At 50.1% G+C, this 21,333-nt stretch overlaps 1 protein-coding gene across 1 annotated transcript in view; it reads right to left on the bottom strand.

Annotated features, from left to right (window-relative positions):
* LOC137369331 (trypsin inhibitor ClTI-1-like) overlaps window positions 1-21,333 on the bottom strand; it is a 75,638-nt gene that overhangs the window by 43,367 nt on the left and 10,938 nt on the right. The gene's annotated exons all lie outside the window — the stretch shown is intronic.

The following is a 21,333-nucleotide window of genomic DNA, read 5'->3' as shown; positions in this document are numbered from 1 at the left end:
GTAATGGATGATTTTTGCATTTCAGAACAACCAAAATTCAGATCAAGATTCAGAAATTTGAAAAATGTTGAACTCAGGTTTACAAGGACGTCCAAAGACTCTCAACTAAACATTGAACTGACAAGATCTTTCTGGCCAATTTTGTTCAGAATCGTTCGCTCTTCAGCATCAAATGAATCATTTTAGCACTGTAAATTTCTGAATAAATATTTTGCATATGCATTCCATTAAAAAAAATGTTTCCTAAACTGTAGGGCTGAATCTTAACTCCCAAAAACAGGCAGTTTGAAGTTGTGTCACAGGTTAAAACGGAAGAAATCTGTGTTGGGAACCGAATCTGCCTTGAACCTGCCCACTTCCAGTTTTAACAGAGCCGGGGCAGGGGGTGGGTGACCAATCCACTCGTGGGAAGCAGGTTGACAATTTAAATATTATAATGAGGTTGTGTGCCTTCATTTTTACAGTCATTCTATTTTTAACCAGAGACAGCCGGGTTTCCTGGGTGTTGGAGGCTCAACAGGTTAAAAGAGGTGAGAGGGGCTAGAACCCTGCAGCACTGCTTGTGGGCCAAGGGGAGAGGGAGTGTTCTTTCAGTTCTAGTAATGTACCCAGTAAACCTACCTTTCAACACAGTCAACCCCCTCACCGACAACTATCTGCTCTCTGACCACCATCGGACTCCCAGACTATCATCTGTTACTGCACCAACCACCATCGGACCCCCAGACCGGCATCAGGAACACCCTGCACCCGCAAAACTGGAATTCCCACTGCGATCCAGGACTCCCCTTGGCGTTCCAAAATCCCCCTCCTGCCTCCCGTATTGTCTCTCTCACTCCCTCAGTACACCTACCTGCTCTGGTAGGCATCCCAGCTGAAAGGCCTCCAGCCTTTGGGAACCCCACAGAAAAGATTTAAAGGTGCCTTGCAGTTAAATTCTATGGACCAATTGGGAATGACATTCTTTTGGGTTTTCTGACCGCACGACAGTCACTCAAACAGAATTCAGCTCTCAGCTAACATCCAGGCCATAATGTTCTAGCTATCACGATTTAAAAGTAATAACCATAAAATCATAGAACCTTACAGCACACATTGTGGCCATTCACCACATCATGTCTGTGCCGGCTGTTTGCTGGTGCAATAAAAAAAACTACCCCCACTGCCTTGTGCTCTTCCCAGAATGCTGTATCTGCCTCTGTTTCAAATATTTTCCCACTTTTGCCTTCAAGGGCCCAGTGGTCTCTCCCTCAACAACTCTGTAGTAAAGCATTCCATGCTTTTTATGGACCATTTTCCATGAAAGGAGAGGTGTGCTGCAGCAGTTTTTAACTGCTGTCATTTTGATATGCCTGAGATGGTTCTTAAAGTATTTATATTTTCTCGCTCCAAACTTTATCGTTCTCTTTCAGCTTGACAAAGTGGCAGCTGGAAAAGTAAACCATTGTGTCTGTCACTGTTCCATAGGACAGCTACAGATCACACCATTTATCCACAACAAAAGTGATGGAATTAGAGGAGAAAAAGGAGTGAAGTTCTTCATACAATTAGTTGATAAAAATGGCAGAATGATCCCCTGTGTTGAATTAAAACTTTAGGATAGAGGTGGATGCACATTCCGAGTGGTGGAGGCAGACTCTAAAGTAGGGGAGGCAGGTTCTAAAGCGGTGGAGGCAGGTTCTAAAGTGGTCGAGGCAGGTTCTAAAGTAGGGGAGGCAGGTTCTAAAGAGTTGGAGGCAGGTTCTAAAGTAGGGGAGGCAGGTTCTAAAGTGGTGGAGGCAGGTTCTAAAGTGGTCAAGGCAGGTTCTAAAGTGGTGGAGGCAGGTTCTAAAGTGGTGGAGGCAGGTTCTAAAGAGTTGGAGGCAGGTTCTAAAGTAGGGGAGGCAGGTTCTAAAGTGGTGGAGGCAGGTTCTAGAGTAGGGGAGGCAGGTTCTAAAGTGGTGGAGGCAGGTTCTAAAGTGGTGGAGGCAGGTTCTAAAGTAGGGGAGGCAGGTTCTAAAGTGGTGGAGGCAGGTTCTAAAGTGGTCAAGGCAGGTTCTGAAGTAGGGGAGGCAGGTTCTAAAGTGGTGGAGGCAGGTTCTAAAGTGGTCAAGGCAGGTTCTAAAGTGGTGGAGGCAGGTTCTAAAGTGGTCAAGGCAGGTTCTAAAGTGGTGGAGGCAGGTTCTAAAGTGGTGGAGGCAGGTTCTAAAGTGGTCAAGGCAGGTTCTAAAGTGGTGGAGGCAGGTTCTAAAGTGGTGGAGGCAGGTTCTAAAGTAGGGGAGGCAGGTTCTAAAGTGGTGGAGGCAGGTTCTAAAGTGGTCAAGGCAGGTTCTAAAGTGGTGGAGGCAGGTTCTAAAGTGGTGGAGGCAGGTTCTAAAGAGTTGGAGGCAGGTTCTAAAGTAGGGGAGGCAGGTTCTAAAGTGGTGGAGGCAGGTTCTAGAGTAGGGGAGGCAGGTTCTAAAGTGGTGGAGGCAGGTTCTAAAGTGGTGGAGGCAGGTTCTAAAGTAGGGGAGGCAGGTTCTAAAGTGGTGGAGGCAGGTTCTAAAGTGGTCAAGGCAGGTTCTGAAGTAGGGGAGGCAGGTTCTAAAGTGGTGGAGGCAGGTTCTAAAGTGGTCAAGGCAGGTTCTAAAGTGGTGGAGGCAGGTTCTAAAGTGGTCAAGGCAGGTTCTAAAGTGGTGGAGGCAGGTTCTAAAGTGGTGGAGGCAGGTTCTAAAGTGGTGGAGGCAGGTTCTAAAGTGGTGGAGGCAGGTTCTAAAGTGGTCAAGGCAGGTTCTAAAGTGGTGGAGGCAGGTTCTAAAGTGGTGGAGGCAGGTTCTAAAGTGGTCAAGACAGGTTCTAAAGTAGGGGAGGCAGGATCTAAAGTGGTGGAGGCAGGTTCTAAAGTGGTCAAGGCAGGTTCTAAAGTGGTCAAGACAGGTTCTAAAGTGGTGGAGGCAGGTTCTAAAGTGATCAAGGCAGGTTCTAAAGTGGGGGAGGCAGGTTCTAAAGTGGTGGAGGCAGGTTCTAAAGTGGATAAGGCAGGTTCTAAAGTAGAGAAGGCAGGTTCTAAAGTAGGGGAGGCAGGTTCTAAAGTGGTGGAGGCAGGTTCAAAGGTGGTCAAGGCGGGTTCCAAAGTGGTGGAGGCAGGTTCCAAAATGGTGGCAGGTTCTAAAGCAGGGGAGGCAGGTTCAAAAGTGGTGGAGGCAGGTTCTAAAGTAGGGGAGGCAGGTTCAAAAGTGGTGGAGGCAGGTTCTAAAGTAGGGGAGGCAGGTTCAAAAGTGGTGGAGGCAGGTTCTAAAGTGGTGGAGGCAGGTTCTAAAGTAGGGGAGGCAGGTTCTAAAGTGGTGGAGGCAGATTCAAAAGTGGTGGAGGCAGGTTCTAAAGTGGTGGAGGCAGGTTCAAAAGTGGTGGAGGCAGGTTCTAAAGTGGTGGAGGCAGATTCAAAGGTGGTGGAGGCAGATTCAAAAGTGGTGGAGACAGGTTCAAAAGTGGTGGAGGCAGGTTCTAAAGTGGTGGAGGCAGGTTCTAAAGTGGTGGAGGCAGGATCTAAAGTGGTGGAGGGAGATTTAAAAGTGGTGGAGGCAGGTTCTAAAGTGGTGGAGGCAGGTTCTAAAGTGGTGGAGGCAGGTTCAAAAGTGGTGGAGGCAGGTTCTAAAGTGGTGGAGGCTGATTCAAAGGTGGTGGAGGCAGATTCAAAAGTGGTGGAGACAGGTTCAAAAGTGGTGGAGGAAGGTTCTAAAGTGGTGGAGGCAGGTTCTAAAGTGGTGGAAGCAGGTTCTAAAATGGTGGAGGCAGGTTCAAAAGTGGTGGAGACAGGTTCTAAAGTGGTGGAGGAAGGTTCTAAAGTGGTGGAGGCAGGTGCTAAAGTAGGGGAGGCAGGTTCTAAAGTGGTGGAGGCAGGTTCTAAAGTGCGGAAGGCAGGTTCTAAAGTGGTGGAGGCAGGTTCTAAAGTGGTGGAGGCAGGTTCTAAAATGGTGGAGGCACGTTCAAAAGTGGTGGAGGCAGGTTCAAAAGTGGTGGAGGCAGGTTCTTAAGTGGTGGAGGCAGGTTCAAAAGTGGTGGAGGCAGGTTCTAAAGTGGTGGAGGCAGGTTCTAAAATGGTGGAGGCAGGTTCTAAAGTGGTGGAGGCAGGTTCTAAAATGGTGGAGGCAGGTTCAAAAGTGGTGGAGGCAGGTTCTAAAGTGGTGGAGGCAGGTTCTAAAGTGGTGGAGGCAGGTTCTAAAATGGTGGAGGCAGTTTCTAAAATGGTGGAGGCAGGTTCAAAAGTGGTGGAGGCAGGTTCTAAAGTGGTGGAGGCAGGTTCTAAAATGGTGGAGGCAGATTCTAAAGTAGGGGAGGCAGGTTCTAAAGTGGTGGAGGCAGATTCTAAAGTAGGGGAGGCAGGTTCTAAAGTGGTGGAGGCAGGTTCTAAAGTGGTCGAGGCAGGTTCTAAAGTGGTGGAGGCAGGTTCTAAAGTGGTGGAGGCAGGTTCTAAAGAGTTGGAGGCAGGTTCTAAAGTAGGGGAGGCAGGTTCTAAAGTGGTGGAGGCAGGTTCTAAAGTGGTGGAGGCAGATTCAAAAGTGGTGGAGGCAGGTTCTAAAGTGGTGGAGGCAGGTTCAAACGTGGTGGAGGCAGGTTCTAAAGTGGTGGAGGCAGATTCAAACGTGGTGGAGGCAGATTCAAAAGTGGTGGAGACAGGTTCAAAAGTGGTGGAGGCAGGTTCTAAAGTGGTGGAGGCAGGTTCTAAAGTGGTGGAGGCAGGATCTAAAGTGGTGGAGGGAGATTTAAAAGTGGTGGAGGCAGGTTCTAAAGTGGTGGAGGCAGGTTCTAAAGTGGTGGAGGCAGGTTCAAAAGTGGTGGAGGCAGGTTCTAAAGTGGTGGAGGAAGGTTCTAAAGTGGTGGAGGCAGGTTCTAAAGTGGTGGAAGCAGGTTCTAAAATGGTGGAGGCAGGTTCAAAAGTGGTGGAGACAGGTTCTAAAGTGGTGGAGGAAGGTTCTAAAGTGGTGGAGGCAGGTGCTAAAGTAGGGGAGGCAGGTTCTAAAGTGGTGGAGGCAGGTTCTAAAGTGCGGAAGGCAGGTTCTAAAGTGGTGGAGGCAGGTTCTAAAGTGGTGGAGGCAGGTTCTAAAATGGTGGAGGCACGTTCAAAAGTGGTGGAGGCAGGTTCAAAAGTGGTGGAGGCAGGTTCTTAAGTGGTGGAGGCAGGTTCAAAAGTGGTGGAGGCAGGTTCTAAAGTGGTGGAGGCAGGTTCTAAAATGGTGGAGGCAGGTTCTAAAGTGGTGGAGGCAGGTTCTAAAATGGTGGAGGCAGGTTCAAAAGTGGTGGAGGCAGGTTCTAAAGTGGTGGAGGCAGGTTCTAAAGTGGTGGAGGCAGGTTCTAAAATGGTGGAGGCAGTTTCTAAAATGGTGGAGGCAGGTTCAAAAGTGGTGGAGGCAGGTTCTAAAATGGTGGAGGCAGGTTCAAAAGTGGTGGAGGCAGGTTCTAAAGTGGTGGAGGCAGGTTCTAAAGTGGTGGAGGCAGGTTCTAAAATGGTGGAGGCAGTTTCTAAAATGGTGGAGGCAGGTTCAAAAGTGGTGGAGGCAGGTTCTAAAGTGGTGGAGGCAGGTTCTAAAATGGTGGAGGCAGATTCTAAAGTAGGGGAGGCAGGTTCTAAAGTGGTGGAGGCAGATTCTAAAGTAGGGGAGGCAGGTTCTAAAGTGGTGGAGGCAGGTTCTAAAGTGGTCGAGGCAGGTTCAAAAGTGGTGGAGGCAGGTTCTAAAGTGGTGGAGGTAGGTTCTAAAGAGTTGGAGGCAGGTTCTAAAGTAGGGGAGGCAGGTTCTAAAGTGGTGGAGGCAGGTTCTAAAGTGGTGGAGGCAGGTTCAAAAGTGGTGGAGGCAGGTTCTAAAGTAGGGGAGGCAGGTTCAAAAGTGGTGGAGGCAGGTTCTAAAGTGGTGGAGGCAGATTCAAAAGTGGTGGAGGCAGGTTCTAAAGTGGTGGAGGCAGGTTCAAAAGTGGTGGAGGCAGGTTCTAAAGTGGTGGAGGCAGGTTCTAAAGTGGTGGAGGCAGGATCTAAAGTGGTGGAGGGAGATTTAAAAGTGGTGGAGGCAGGTTCTAAAGTGGTGGAGGCAGGTTCTAAAGTGGTGGAGGCAGGTTCAAAAGTGGTGGAGGCAGGTTCTAAAGTGGTGGAGCAGATTCAAAGGTGGTGGAGGCAGATTCAAAAGTGGTGGAGACAGGTTCAAAAGTGGTGGAGGAAGGTTCTAAAGTGGTGGAGGCAGGTTCTAAAGTGGTGGAAGCAGGTTCTAAAATGGTGGAGGCAGGTTCAAAAGTGGTGGAGACAGGTTCTAAAGTGGTGGAGGAAGGTTCTAAAGTGGTGGAGGCAGGTGCTAAAGTAGGGGAGGCAGGTTCTAAAGTGGTGGAGGCAGGTTCTAAAGTGCGGAAGGCAGGTTCTAAAGTGGTGGAGGCAGGTTCTAAAGTGGTGGAGGCAGGTTCTAAAATGGTGGAGGCACGTTCAAAAGTGGTGGAGGCAGGTTCTAAAGTGGTGGAGGCAGGTTCTAAAATGGTGGAGGCAGGTTCTAAAGTGGTGGAGGCAGGTTCTAAAATGGTGGAGGCAGGTTCAAAAGTGGTGGAGGCAGGTTCTAAAGTGGTGGAGGCAGGTTCTAAAGTGGTGGAGGCAGGTTCTAAAATGGTGGAGGCAGTTTCTAAAATGGTGGAGGCAGGTTCAAAAGTGGTGGAGGCAGGTTCTAAAGTGGTGGAGGCAGGTTCTAAAATGGTGGAGGCAGATTCTAAAGTAGGGGAGGCAGGTTCTAAAGTGGTGGAGGCAGGTTCTAAAGTGGTCGAGGCAGGTTCTAAAGTGGTGGAGGCAGGTTCTAAAGTGGTGGAGGCAGGTTCTAAAGAGTTGGAGGCAGGTTCTAAAGTAGGGGAGGCAGGTTCTAAAGTGGTGGAGGCAGGTTCTAGAGTAGGGGAGGCAGGTTCTAAAGTGGTGGAGGCAGATTCAAAAGTGGTGGAGACAGGTTCAAAAGTGGTGGAGGCAGGTTCTAAAGTGGTGGAGGCAGGTTCTAAAGTGGTGGAGGCAGGATCTAAAGTGGTGGAGGGAGATTTAAAAGTGGTGGAGGCAGGTTCTAAAGTGGTGGAGGCAGGTTCTAAAGTGGTGGAGGCAGGTTCAAAAGTGGTGGAGGCAGGTTCTAAAGTGGTGGAGGAAGGTTCTAAAGTGGTGGAGGCAGGTTCTAAAGTGGTGGAAGCAGGTTCTAAAATGGTGGAGGCAGGTTCAAAAGTGGTGGAGACAGGTTCTAAAGTGGTGGAGGAAGGTTCTAAAGTGGTGGAGGCAGGTGCTAAAGTAGGGGAGGCAGGTTCTAAAGTGGTGGAGGCAGGTTCTAAAGTGTGGAAGGCAGGTTCTAAAGTGGTGGAGGCAGGTTCTAAAGTGGTGGAGGCAGGTTCTAAAATGGTGGAGGCACGTTCAAAAGTGGTGGAGGCAGGTTCAAAAGTGGTGGAGGCAGGTTCTTAAGTGGTGGAGGCAGGTTCAAAAGTGGTGGAGGCAGGTTCTAAAGTGGTGGAGGCAGGTTCTAAAATGGTGGAGGCAGGTTCTAAAGTGGTGGAGGCAGGTTCTAAAATGGTGGAGGCAGGTTCAAAAGTGGTGGAGGCAGGTTCTAAAGTGGTGGAGGCAGGTTCTAAAGTGGTGGAGGCAGGTTCTAAAATGGTGGAGGCAGTTTCTAAAATGGTGGAGGCAGGTTCAAAAGTGGTGGAGGCAGGTTCTAAAATGGTGGAGGCAGGTTCAAAAGTGGTGGAGGCAGGTTCTAAAGTGGTGGAGGCAGGTTCTAAAGTGGTGGAGGCAGGTTCTAAAATGGTGGAGGCAGTTTCTAAAATGGTGGAGGCAGGTTCAAAAGTGGTGGAGGCAGGTTCTAAAGTGGTGGAGGCAGGTTCTAAAATGGTGGAGGCAGATTCTAAAGTAGGGGAGGCAGGTTCTAAAGTGGTGGAGGCAGATTCTAAAGTAGGGGAGGCAGGTTCTAAAGTGGTGGAGGCAGGTTCTAAAGTGGTCGAGGCAGGTTCTAAAGTGGTGGAGGCAGGTTCTAAAGTGGTGGAGGTAGGTTCTAAAGAGTTGGAGGCAGGTTCTAAAGTAGGGGAGGCAGATTCAAACGTGGTGGAGGCAGATTCAAAAGTGGTGGAGGCAGGTTCAAAAGTGGTGGAGGCAGGTTCTAAAGTGGTGGAGGCAGGTTCTAAAGTGGTGGAGGCAGGATCTAAAGTGGTGGAGGGAGATTTAAAAGTGGTGGAGGCAGGTTCTAAAGTGGTGGAGGCAGGTTCAAAAGTGGTGGAGGCAGGTTCTAAAGTGGTGGAGGCAGATTCAAAGGTGGTGGAGGCAGATTCAAAAGTGGTGGAGACAGGTTCAAAAGTGGTGGAGGAAGGTTCTAAAGTGGTGGAGGCAGGTTCTAAAGTGGTGGAAGCAGGTTCTAAAATGGTGGAGGCAGGTTCAAAAGTGGTGGAGACAGGTTCTAAAGTGGTGGAGGAAGGTTCTAAAGTGGTGGAGGCAGGTGCTAAAGTAGGGGAGGCAGGTTCTAAAGTGGTGGAGGCAGGTTCTAAAGTGCGGAAGGCAGGTTCTAAAGTGGTGGAGGCAGGTTCTAAAGTGGTGGAGGCAGGTTCTAAAATGGTGGAGGCACGTTCAAAAGTGGTGGAGGCAGGTTCAAATGTGGTGGAGGCAGGTTCTTAAGTGGTGGAGGCAGGTTCAAAAGTGGTGGAGGCAGGTTCTAAAGTGGTGGAGGCAGGTTCTAAAATGGTGGAGGCAGGTTCTAAAGTGGTGGAGGCAGGTTCTAAAATGGTGGAGGCAGGTTCAAAAGTGGTGGAGGCAGGTTCTAAAGTGGTGGAGGCAGGTTCTAAAGTGGTGGAGGCAGGTTCTAAAATGGTGGAGGCAGTTTCTAAAATGGTGGAGGCAGGTTCAAAAGTGGTGGAGGCAGGTTCTAAAGTGGTGGAGGCAGGTTCTAAAATGGTGGAGGCAGATTCTAAAGTAGGGGAGGCAGGTTCTAAAGTGGTGGAGGCAGGTTCTAAAGTGGTCGAGGCAGGTTCTAAAGTGGTGGAGGCAGGTTCTAAAGTGGTGGAGGCAGGTTCTAAAGAGCTGGAGGCAGGTTCTAAAGTAGGGGAGGCAGGTTCTAAAGTGGTGGAGGCAGGTTCTAGAGTAGGGGAGGCAGGTTCTAAAGTGGTGGAGGCAGGTTCTAAAGTGGTCAAGACAGGTTCTAAAGTAGGGGAGGCAGGTTCTAAAGTGGTGGAGGCAGGTTCTAAAGTGGTCAAGGCTGGTTCTAAAGTAGGGGAGGCAGGTTCTAAAGTGGTGGAGGCAGGTTCTAAAGTGGTGGAGGCAGGTTCTAAAGTGGTGGAGGCAGGTTCTAAAGTGGTCAAGGCAGGTTCTAAAGTAGGGGAGGCAGGTTCTAAAGTGGTGGAGGCAGGTTCTAAAGTGGTGGAGGCAGGTTCTAAAGTGGTCAAGGCAGGTTCTAAAGTGGTGGAGGCAGGTTCTAAAGTGGTCAAGGCAGGTTCTAAAGTGGTCAAGGCAGGTTCTAAAGTGGTGGAGGCAGGTTCTAAAGTGGTCAAGGTAGGTTCTAAAGTGGTGGAGGCAGGTTCTAAAGTGGTCAAGGCAGGTTCTAAAGTAGGGGAGGCAGGTTCTAAAGTGGTGGAGGCAGGTTCTAAAGTGGTCGAGGCAGGTTCTAAAGTGGTCAAGACAGGTTCTAAAGTGGTGGAGGCAGGTTCAAAAGTGGTGGAGGCAGGTTCTAAAGTGGTGGAGGCAGGTTCTAAAGTGGTGGAGGCAGGTTCTAAAATGGTGGAGGCAGTTTCTAAAATGGTGGAGGCAGGTTCAAAAGTGGTGGAGGCAGGTTCTAAAATGGTGGAGGCAGGTTCAAAAGTGGTGGAGGCAGGTTCTAAAGTGGTGGAGGCAGGTTCTAAAGTGGTGGAGGCAGGTTCTAAAATGGTGGAGGCAGTTTCTAAAATGGTGGAGGCAGGTTCAAAAGTGGTGGAGGCAGGTTCTAAAGTGGTGGAGGCAGGTTCTAAAATGGTGGAGGCAGATTCTAAAGTAGGGGAGGCAGGTTCTAAAGTGGTGGAGGCAGATTCTAAAGTAGGGGAGGCAGGTTCTAAAGTGGTGGAGGCAGGTTCTAAAGTGGTCGAGGCAGGTTCTAAAGTGGTGGAGGCAGGTTCTAAAGTGGTGGAGGTAGGTTCTAAAGAGTTGGAGGCAGGTTCTAAAGTAGGGGAGGCAGGTTCTAAAGTGGTGGAGGCAGGTTCTAAAGTGGTGGAGGCAGGTTCAAAAGTGGTGGAGGCAGGTTCTAAAGTAGGGGAGGCAGGTTCAAAAGTGGTGGAGGCAGGTTCTAAAGTGGTGGAGGCAGATTCAAAAGTGGTGGAGGCAGGTTCTAAAGTGGTGGAGGCAGGTTCAAAAGTGGTGGAGGCAGGTTCTAAAGTGGTGGAGGCAGATTCTAAAGTGCTGGTGGCAGGTTCCAAAGTGGTGGAGGCAGGTTCAAAAGTGGTGGAGGCAGGTTCTAAAGTGGTGGAGGCAGATTCAAAGGTGGTGGAGGCAGATTCAAAAGTGGTGGAGACAGGTTCAAAAGTGGTGGAGGCAGGTTCTAAAGTGGTGGAGGCAGGTTCTAAAGTGGTGGAGGCAGGATCTAAAGTGGTGGAGGGAGATTCAAAAGTGGTGGAGGCAGGTTCTAAAGTGGTGGAGGCAGGTTCAAAAGTGGTGGAGGCAGGTTCTAAAGTGCTGGAGGCAGATTCAAAGGTGGTGGCGGCAGATTCAAAAGTGGTGGAGACAGGTTCAAAAGTGGTGGAGGAAGGTTCTAAAGTGGTGGAGGCAGGTTCTAAAGTGGTGGAAGCAGGTTCTAAAATGGTGGAGGCAGGTTCTAAAGAGGTGGAAGAAGGTTCTAAAGTGGTGGAGGCAGGTGCTAAAGTAGGGGAGGCAGGTTCTAAAGTGGTGGAGGCAGGTTCTGAAGTGCGGGAGGCAGGTTCTAAATTGGTGGAGGCAGGTTCTAAAGTGGTGGAGGCAGGTTCTAAAGTAGGGGAGGCAGGTTCTAAAGTGGTGGAGGCAGGTTCAAAAGTGGTGGAGGCAGGTTCTAAAGTAGGGGAGGCAGGTTCTAAAGTGGTGGAGGCAGGTTCTAAAGTGGTGGAGGCAGGTTCTAAAGTGGTGGAGGCAGATTCAAAAGTGGTGGAGGCAGGTTCTAAAGTGGTGGAGGCAGGTTCTAAAGTGCTGGTGGCAGGTTCCAAAGTGGTGGAGGCAGGTTCAAAAGTGGTGGAGGCAGGTTCTAAAGTGGTGGAGGCAGATTCAAAGGTGGTGGAGGCAGATTCAAAAGTGGTGGAGACAGGTTCAAAAGTGGTGGAGGCAGGTTCTAAAGTGGTGGAGGCAGGTTCTAAAGTGGTGGAGGCAGGATCTAAAGTGGTGGAGGGAGATTCAAAAGTGGTGGAGGCAGGTTCTAAAGTGGTGGAGGCAGGTTCAAAAGTGGTGGAGGCAGGTTCTAAAGTGCTGGAGGCAGATTCAAAGGTGGTGGCGGCAGATTCAAAAGTGGTGGAGACAGGTTCAAAAGTGGTGGAGGAAGGTTCTAAAGTGGTGGAGGCAGGTTCTAAAGTGGTGGAAGCAGGTTCTAAAATGGTGGAGGCAGGTTCTAAAGAGGTGGAAGAAGGTTCTAAAGTGGTGGAGGCAGGTGCTAAAGTAGGGGAGGCAGGTTCTAAAGTGGTGGAGGCAGGTTCTAAAGTGCGGGAGGCAGGTTCTAAATTGGTGGAGGCAGGTTCTAAAGTGGTGGAGGCAGGTTCTAAAATGGTGGGGGCACGTTCAAAAGTGGTGGAGGCAGGTTCAAAAGTGGTGGAGGCAGGTTCTTAAGTGGTGGAGGCAGGTTCAAATGTGGTGGAGGCAGGTTCTAAAGTGGTGGAGGCAGGTTCTAAAATGGTGGAGGCAGGTTCTAAAGTGGTGGAGGCAGGTTCTAAAATGGTGGAGGCAGGTTCTAAAGTGGTCGAGGCAGGTTCTAAAGTGGTGGAGGCAGGTTCTAAAGTGGTGGAGGCAGGTTCTACAGAGTTGGAGGCAGGTTCTAAAGTAGGGGAGGCAGGTTCTAAAGTAGTGGAAGCAGGTTCTAGAGTAGGGGAGGCAGGTTCTAAAGTGGTGGAGGCAGGTTCTAAAGTGGTCAAGGCAGGTTCTAAAGTAGGGGAGGCAGGTTCTAAAGTGGTGGAGGCAGATTCAAAGGTGGTGGAGGCAGATTCAAAAGTGGTGGAGGCAGGTTCAAAAGTGGTGGAGGCAGGTTCTAAAGTGGTGGAGGCAGGTTCTAAAGTGGTGGAGGCAGGATCTAAAGTGGTGGAGGGAGATTCAAAAGTGGTGGAGGCAGGTTCTAAAGTGGTGGAGGCAGGTTCAAAAGTGGTGGAGGCAGGTTCTAAAGTGGTGGAGGCAGATTCAAAGGTGGTGGCGGCAGATTCAAAAGTGGTGGAGACAGGTTCAAAAGTGGTGGAGGAAGGTTCTAAAGTGGTGGAGGCAGGTTCTAAAGTGGTGGAAGCAGGTTCTAAAATGGTGGAGGCAGGTTCAAAAGTGGTGGAGACAGGTTCTAAAGAGGTGGATGAAGGTTCTAAAGTGGTGGAGGCAGGTGCTTAAGTAGGGGAGGCAGGTTCTAAAGTGGTGGAGGCAGGTTCTAAAGTGCGGGAGGCAGGTTCTAAATTGGTGGAGGCAGGTTCTAAAGTGGTGGAGGCAGGTTCTAAAATGGTGGAGGCACGTTCAAAAGTGGTGGAGGCAGGTTCAAAAGTGGTGGAGGCAGGTTCTTAAGTGGTGGAGGCAGGTTCTTAAGTGGTGGAGGAAGGTTCTAAAGTGGTGGAGGCAGGTGCTAAAGTAGGGGAGGCAGGTTCTAAAGTGGTGGAGGCAGGTTCTAAAGTGCGGGAGGCAGGTTCTAAATTGGTGGAGGCAGGTTCTAAAGTGGTGGAGGCAGGTTCTAAAATGGTGGAGGCACGTTCAAAAGTGGTGGAGGCAGGTTCAAAAGTGGTGGAGGCAGGTTCTTAAGTGGTGGAGGCAGGTTCAAATGTGGTGGAGGCAGGTTCTAAAGTGGTGGAGGCAGGTTCTAAAATGGTGGAGGCAGGTTCTAAAGTGGTGGAGGCAGGTTCTAAAATGGTGGAGGCAGGTTCAAAAGTGGTGGAGGCAGGTTCTAAAGTGGTGGAGGCAGGTTCTAAAGTGGTGGAGGCAGGTTCTAAAGTGGTCGAGGCAGGTTCTAAAGTGGTGGAGGCAGGTTCTACAGAGTTGGAGGCAGGTTCTAAAGTAGGGGAGGCAGGTTCTAAAGTAGTGGAGGCAGGTTCTAGAGTAGGGGAGGCAGGTTCTAAAGTGGTGGAGGCAGGTTCTAAAGTGGTCAAGGCAGGTTCTAAAGTAGGGGAGGCAGGTTCTAAAGTGGTGGAGGCAGGTTCTAAAGTGGTCAAGGCAGGTTCTAAAGTGGTCAAGGTAGGTTCTAAAGTGGTGGAGGCAGGTTCTAAAGTGGTGGAGGCAGGTTCTAAAGTGGTCAAGGCAGGTTCTAAAGTGGTCAAGGCAGGTTCTAAAGTGGTGGAGGCAGGTTCTAAAGTGGTCAAGGTAGGTTCTAAAGTGGTGGAGGCAGGTTCTAAAGTGGTGGAGGCAGGTTCTAAAGTGGTCAAGGCAGTTTCTAAAGTATGGGAGGCATGTTCTAAAGTGGTGGAGGCAGGTTCTAAAGTGGTCGAGGCAGGTTCTGAAGTGGTCAGGACTGGTTGTAAAGTTGTGGAGGCAGGTTCTAAAGTGGTCAAGGCAGGTTCTAAAGTGGTGGAGGCAGGTTCTAAAGTGGTGGAGGCAGATTCAAAGGTGGTGGAGGCAGATTCAAAAGTGGTGGAGACAGGTTCAAAAGTGGTGGAGGCAGGTTCTAAAGTGGTGGAGGCAGGTTCTAAAGTGGTGGAGGCAGGATCTAACGTGATGGAGGGAGATTCAAAAGTGGTGGAGGCAGGTTCTAAAGTGGTGGAGGCAGGTTCTAAAGTGGTGGAGGCAGGTTCAAAAGTGGTGGAGGCAGGTTCTAAAGTGGTGGAGGCAGATTCAAAGGTGGTGGAGGCAGATTCAAAAGTGGTGGAGACAGGTTCAAAAGTGGTGGAGGCAGGTTCTAAAGTGGTGGAGGCAGGTTCTAAAGTGGTGGAGGCAGGTTCAAAAATGGTGGAGGCACGTTCAAAAGTGGTGGAGGCAGGTTCTTAAGTGGTGGAGGCAGGTTCAAAAGTGGTGGAGGCAGGTTCTAAAGTGGTGGAGGCAGGTTCTAAAATGGTGGAGGCAGGTTCTAAAGTGGTGGAGGCAGGTTCTAAAATGGTGGAGGCAGGTTCAAAAGTGGTGGAGGCAGGTTCTAAAGTGGTGGAGGCAGGTTCAGAAGTGGTGGAGGCAGGTTCTAAAATGGTGGAGGCAGGTTCTAAAATGGTGGAGGCAGGTTCTAAAGTGGTGGAGGCAGGTTCTAAAATGGTGGAGGCAGGTTCAAAAGTGGTGGAGGCAGGTTCTAAAGTGGTGGAGGCAGGTTCTAAAGTGGTGGAGGCAGGTTCTAAAGTCGTCGAGGCAGGTTCTAAAGTGGTAGAGGCAGGTTCTAAAGTGGTGGAGGCAGGTTCTAAAATGGTGGAGGCAGGTTCTAAAGTGGTGGAGGCAGGTTCTAAAGTGGTGAAGGCAGGTTCTAAAGTGGTGGAGGCAGGTTCTAAAGTGGTAGAGGCAGGTTCAGAAGTGGTGGAGGCAGGTTCTAAAATGGTGGAGGCAGGTTCTAAAATGGTGGAGGCAGGTTCTAAAGTGGTGGAGGCAGGTTCTAAAATGGTGGAGGCAGGTTCAAAAGTGGTGGAGGCAGGTTCTAAAGTGGTGGAGGCAGGTTCTAAAGTGGTGGAGGCAGGTTCTAAAGTCGTCGAGGCAGGTTCTAAAGTGGTGGAGGCAGGTTCTAAAGTGGTGGAGGCAGGTTCTACAGAGTTGGAGGCAGGTTCTAAAGTAGGGGAGGCAGGTTCTAAAGTAGTGGAGGCAGGTTCTAGAGTAGGGGAGGCAGGTTCTAAAGTGGTGGAGGCAGGTTCTAAAATGGTGGGGGCACGTTCAAAAGTGGTGGAGGCAGGTTCAAAAGTGGTGGAGGCAGGTTCTTAAGTGGTGGAGGCAGGTTCAAATGTGGTGGAGGCAGGTTCTAAAGTGGTGGAGGCAGGTTCTAAAATGGTGGAGGCAGGTTCTAAAGTGGTGGAGGCAGGTTCTAAAATGGTGGAGGCAGGTTCAAAAGTGGTGGAGGCAGGTTCTAAAGTGGTGGAGGCAGGTTCTAAAGTGGTGGAGGCAGGTTCTAAAGTGGTCGAGGCAGGTTCTAAAGTGGTGGAGGAAGGTTCTAAAGTGGTGGAGGCAGGTTCTACAGAGTTGGAGGCAGGTTCTAAAGTAGGGGAGGCAGGTTCTAAAGTAGTGGAAGCAGGTTCTAGAGTAGGGGAGGCAGGTTCTAAAGTGGTGGAGGCAGGTTCTAAAGTGGTCAAGGCAGGTTCTAAAGTAGGGGAGGCAGGTTCTAAAGTGGTGGAGGCAGATTCAAAGGTGGTGGAGGCAGATTCAAAAGTGGTGGAGACAGGTTCAAAAGTGGTGGAGGCAGGTTCTAAAGTGGTGGAGGCAGGTTCTAAAGTGGTGGAGGCAGGATCTAAAGTGGTGGAGGGAGATTCAAAAGTGGTGGAGGCAGGTTCTAAAGTGGTGGAGGCAGGTTCAAAAGTGGTGGAGGCAGGTTCTAAAGTGGTGGAGACAGGTTCAAAAGTGGTGGAGGAAGGTTCTAAAATGGTGGAGGCAGGTTCAAAAGTGGTGGAGACAGGTTCTAAAGAGGTGGAGGAAGGTTCTAAAGTGGTGGAGGCAGGTGCTAAAGTAGGGGAGGCAGGTTCTAAAGTGGTGGAGGCAGGTTCTAAAGTGCGGGAGGCAGGTTCTAAATTGGTGGAGGCAGGTTCTAAAGTGGTGGAGGCAGGTTCTAAAATGGTGGAGGCACGTTCAAAAGTGGTGGAGGCAGGTTCAAAAGTGGTGGAGGCAGGTTCTTAAGTGGTGGAGGCAGGTTCAAATGTGGTGGAGGCAGGTTCTAAAGTGGTGGAGGCAGGTTCTAAAATGGTGGAGGCAGGTTCTAAAGTGGTGGAGGCAGGTTCTAAAATGGTGGAGGCAAGTTCAAAAGTGGTGGAGGCAGGTTCTAAAGTGGTGGAGGCAGGTTCTAAAGTGGTCGAGGCAGGTTCTAAAGTGGTGGAGGCAGGTTCTAAAGTGGTGGAGGCAGGTTCTACAGAGTTGGAGGCAGGTTCTAAAGTAGGGGAGGCAGGTTCTAAAGTAGTGGAGGCAGGTTCTAGAGTAGGGGAGGCAGGTTCTAAAGTGGTGGAGGCAGGTTCTAAAGTGGTCAAGGCAGGTTCTAAAATGGTGGAGGCAGGTTCTAAAATGGTGGAGGCAGGTTCTAAAGTGGTGGAGGCAGGTTCTAAAATGGTGGAGGCAGGTTCAAAAGTGGTGGAGGCAGGTTCTAAAGTGGTGGAGGCAGGTTCTAAAGTGGTGGAGGCAGGTTCTAAAGTCGTCGAGGCAGGTTCTAAAGTGGTGGAGGCAGGTTCTAAAGTGGTGGAGGCAGGTTCTACAGAGTTGGAGGCAGGTTCTAAAGTAGGGGAGGCAGGTTCTAAAGTAGTGGAGGCAGGTTCTAGAGTAGGGGAGGCAGGTTCTAAAGTGGTGGAGGCAGGTTCTAAAATGGTGGGGGCACGTTCAAAAGTGGTGGAGGCAGGTTCAAAAGTGGTGGAGGCAGGTTCTTAAGTGGTGGAGGCAGGTTCAAATGTGGTGGAGGCAGGTTCTAAAGTGGTGGAGTCAGGTTCTAAAATGGTGGAGGCAGGTTCTAAAGTGGTGGAGGCAGGTTCTAAAATGGTGGAGGCAGGTTCAAAAGTGGTGGAGGCAGGTTCTAAAGTGGTGGAGGCAGGTTCTAAAGTGGTGGAGGCAGGTTCTAAAGTGGTCGAGGCAGGTTCTAAAGTGGTGGAGGAAGGTTCTAAAGTGGTGGAGGCAGGTTCTACAGAGTTGGAGGCAGGTTCTAAAGTAGGGGAGGCAGGTTCTAAAGTAGTGGAAGCAGGTTCTAGAGTAGGGGAGGCAGGTTCTAAAGTGGTGGAGGCAGGTTCTAAAGTGGTCAAGGCAGGTTCTAAAGTAGGGGAGGCAGGTTCTAAAGTGGTGGAGGCAGATTCAAAGGTGGTGGAGGCAGATTCAAAAGTGGTGGAGACAGGTTCAAAAGTGGTGGAGGCAGGTTCTAAAGTGGTGGAGGCAGGTTCTAAAGTGGTGGAGGCAGGATCTAAAGTGGTGGAGGGAGATTCAAAAGTGGTGGAGGCAGGTTCTAAAGTGGTGGAGGCAGGTTCAAAAGTGGTGGAGGCAGGTTCTAAAGTGGTGGAGACAGGTTCAAAAGTGGTGGAGGAAGGTTCTAAAATGGTGGAGGCAGGTTCAAAAGTGGTGGAGACAGGTTCTAAAGAGGTGGAGGAAGGTTCTAAAGTGGTGGAGGCAGGTGCTAAAGTAGGGGAGGCAGGTTCTAAAGTGGTGGAGGCAGGTTCTAAAGTGCGGGAGGCAGGTTCTAAATTGGTGGAGGCAGGTTCTAAAGTGGTGGAGGCAGGTTCTAAAATGGTGGAGGCACGTTCAAAAGTGGTGGAGGCAGGTTCAAAAGTGGTGGAGGCAGGTTCAAATGTGGTGGAGGCAGGTTCTAAAGTGGTGGAGGCAGGTTCTAAAATGGTGGAGGCAGGTTCTAAAGTGGTGGAGGCAGGTTCTAAAATGGTGGAGGCAAGTTCAAAAGTGGTGGAGGCAGGTTCTAAAGTGGTGGAGGCAGGTTCTAAAGTGGTCGAGGCAGGTTCTAAAGTGGTGGAGGCAGGTTCTAAAGTGGTGGAGGCAGGTTCTACAGAGTTGGAGGCAGGTTCTAAAGTAGGGGAGGCAGGTTCTAAAGTAGTGGAGGCAGGTTCTAGAGTAGGGGAGGCAGGTTCTAAAGTGGTGGAGGCAGGTTCTAAAGTGGTCAAGGCAGGTTCTAAAGTAGGGGAGGCAGGTTCTAAAGTGGTGGAGGCAGGTTCTAAAGTGGTCAAGGCAGGTTCTAAAGTGGTCAAGGTAGGTTCTAAAGTGGTGGAGGCAGGTTCTAAAGTGGTGGAGGCAGGTTCTAAAGTGGTCAAGGCAGGTTCTAAAGTGGTCAAGGCAGGTTCTAAAGTGGTGGAGGTAGGTTCTAAAGTGGTCAAGGTAGGTTCTAAAGTGGTGGAGGCAGGTTCTAAAGTGGTGGAGGCAGGTTCTAAAGTGGTCAAGGCAGTTTCTAAAGTATGGGAGGCATGTTCTAAAGTGGTGGAGGCAGGTTCTAAAGTGGTCGAGGCAGGTTCTGAAGTTGTCAGGACAGGTTGTAAAGTTGTGGAGGCAGGTTCTAAAGTGGTCAAGGCAGGTTCTAAAGTGGTGGAGGCAGGTTCTAAAGTGGTGGAGGCAGATTCAAAGGTGGTGGAGGCAGATTCAAAAGTGGTGGAGACAGGTTCAAAAGTGGTGGAGGCAGGTTCTAAAGTGGTGGAGGCAGGTTCTAAAGTGGTGGAGGCAGGATCTAACGTGGTGGAGGGAGATTCAAAAGTGGTGGAGGCAGGTTCTAAAGTGGTGGAGGCAGGTTCTAAAGTGGTGGAGGCAGGTTCAAAAGTGGTGGAGGCAGGTTCTAAAGTGGTGGAGGCAGATTCAAAGGTGGTGGAGGCAGATTCAAAAGTGGTGGAGACAGGTTCAAAAGTGGTGGAGGCAGGTTCTAAAGTGGTGGAGGCAGGTTCTAAAGTGGTGGAGGCAGGTTCAAAAATGGTGGAGGCACGTTCAAAAGTGGTGGAGGCAGGTTCTTAAGTGGTGGAGGCAGGTTCAAAAGTGGTGGAGGCAGGTTCTAAAGTGGTGGAGGCAGGTTCTAAAATGGTGGAGGCAGGTTCTAAAGTGGTGGAGGCAGGTTCTAAAATGGTGGAGGCAGGTTCAAAAGTGGTGGAGGCAGGTTCTGAAGTGGTGGAGGCAGGTTCAGAAGTGGTGGAGGCAGGTTCTAAAATGGTGGAGGCAGGTTCTAAAATGGTGGAGGCAGGTTCTAAAGTGGTGGAGGCAGGTTCTAAAATGGTGGAGGCAGGTTCAAAAGTGGTGGAGGCAGGTTCTAAAGTGGTGGAGGCAGGTTCTAAAGTCGTCGAGGCAGGTTCTAAAGTGGTGGAGGCAGGTTCTAAAGTGGTGGAGGCAGGTTCTAAAATGGTGGAGGCAGGTTCTAAAGTGGTGGAGGCAGGTTCTAAAGTGGTGAAGGCAGGTTCTAAAGTGGTGGAGGCAGGTTCTAAAGTGGTAGAGGCAGGTTCAGAAGTGGTGGAGGCAGGTTCTAAAATGGTGGAGGCAGGTTCTAAAATGGTGGAGGCAGGTTCTAAAGTGGTGGAGGCAGGTTCTAAAATGGTGGAGGCAGGTTCAAAAGTGGTGGAGGCAGGTTCTAAAGTGGTGGAGGCAGGTTCTAAAGTGGTGGAGGCAGGTTCTAAAGTCGTCGAGGCAGGTTCTAAAGTGGTGGAGGCAGGTTCTAAAGTGGTAGAGGCAGGTTCAGAAGTGGTGGAGGCAGGTTCTAAAATGGTGGAGGCAGGTTCTAAAATGGTGGAGGCAGGTTCTAAAGTGGTGGAGGCAGGTTCTAAAATGGTGGAGGCAGGTTCAAAAGTGGTGGAGGCAGGTTCTAAAGTGGTGGAGGCAGGTTCTAAAGTGGTGGAGGCAGGTTCTAAAGTCGTCGAGGCAGGTTCTAAAGTGGTGGAGGCAGGTTCTAAAGTGGTGGAGGCAGGTTCTACAGAGTTGGAGGCAGGGTCTAAAGTAGGGGAGGCAGGTTCTAAAGTAGTGGAGGCAGGTTCTAGAGTAGGGGAGGCAGGTTCTAAAGTGGTGGAGGCAGGTTCTAAAATGGTGGGGGCACGTTCAAAAGTGGTGGAGGCAGGTTCAAAAGTGGTGGAGGCAGGTTCTTAAGTGGTGGAGGCAGGTTCAAATGTGGTGGAGGCAGGTTCTAAAGTGGTGGAGGCAGGTTCTAAAATGGTGGAGGCAGGTTCTAAAGTGGTGGAGGCAGGTTCTAAAATGGTGGAGGCAGGTTCTAAAGTGGTGGAGGCAGGTTCTAAAGTGGTGGAGGCAGGTTCTAAAGTGGTGGAGGCAGGTTCTAAAGTGGTCGAGGCAGGTTCTAAAGTGGTGGAGGAAGGTTCTAAAGTGGTGGAGGCAGGTTCTACAGAGTTGGAGGCAGGTTCTAAAGTAGGGGAGGCAGGTTCTAAAGTAGTGGAAGCAGGTTCTAGAGTAGGGGAGGCAGGTTCTAAAGTGTTGGAGGCAGGTTCTAAAGTGGTGGAAGCAGGTTCTAAAATGGTGGAGGCAGGTTCAAAGGTGGTGGAGGCAGGTTCTAAAGTGGTGGAGGCAGGTTCTAAAATGGTGGAGGCAGGTTCAAAAGTGGTGGAGGCAGGTTCTAAAGTGGTGGAGGCAGGTTCTAAAGTGGTGGAGGCAGGTGCTAAAGTAGGGGAGGCCGGTTCTAAAGTAGGGGAGGCAGGTTCTAAAGTGGTGGAGGCAGTTTCTAAAGTGGTGGAGGCAGGTTCTAAAATGGTGGAGGCAGGTTCAAAAGTGGTGGAGGCAGGTTCTAAAATGATGGAGGCATGTTCTAAAGTGGTGGAGGCAGGTTCAAAAGTGGTGGAGGCATGTTCAAAAGTGGTGGAGGCAGGTTCTAAAGTGGTGGAGGCAGGTTCAGAAGTGGTGGAGGCAGGTTCTAAAGGGGTGGAGGCAGGTTCTAAAGTGGTGGAAGCAGGTTCTACAATGTTGGAGGCAGGTTCTAAAATGGTGGAGGCAGGTTCTAAAATGGTGGAGGCAGGTTTTTAAGTGGTGGAGGCAGGTTCTAAAGTGGTGGAGGCAGGTTCAAATGTGGTGGAGGCAGGTTCTAAAGTGGTGGATGCAGGTTCTAAAATGGTGGAGGCAGGTTCTAAAGTGGTGGAGGCAGGTTCTAAAATGGTGGAGGCAGGTTCTAAAATGGTGGAGGCAGGTTCTAAAGTGGTGGAGGCAAGTTCAATTGAAGAATTCAAAAGGGAATTAGACAGTTATATGTAAAGGGAGAATCTGCAGGGTTATGGGGAGAAGGCAGCGGAATGGGAATGAGGGAATTGCTCTTTCAGAGAGCCACTGCGGACACATGGGCCGAATGGCTTCGTTCTGTACTCTAACAATTCTGTGGTTCTGTGATTTATTGCACCTGGGAGACAACTTCAAGTGACAATAACACACTACTCTGAGACAGAGGAAACAGTGCTACTTCTGAGCCATGGTTGACACTTTGAAAGGTATAAATACAATTAACTTCTGTATGGTATTTAGTCTTCAGTTAGCTGTAGACTTATGTATGCCTATAATGAATCAATGACCAACAGACAACTAGGTCCTTGGGATTGCCTCACATCCCCCATTGCACATATATAACAAGCTGACTTCAATAAATGAAGTGATTTGCAGTGCCACGATGGCCTTTGGTAATGTAAGAAAGTGAGGTTGCCATT

Source organism: Heterodontus francisci, chromosome 4, assembly GCF_036365525.1.
Source record: "Heterodontus francisci isolate sHetFra1 chromosome 4, sHetFra1.hap1, whole genome shotgun sequence".
NCBI lineage: Eukaryota > Metazoa > Chordata > Chondrichthyes > Heterodontiformes > Heterodontidae > Heterodontus > Heterodontus francisci.
The sequence above is the reverse complement of the archived record's forward strand: the minus strand, read 5'-3'. Positions and strand labels throughout refer to the sequence as shown.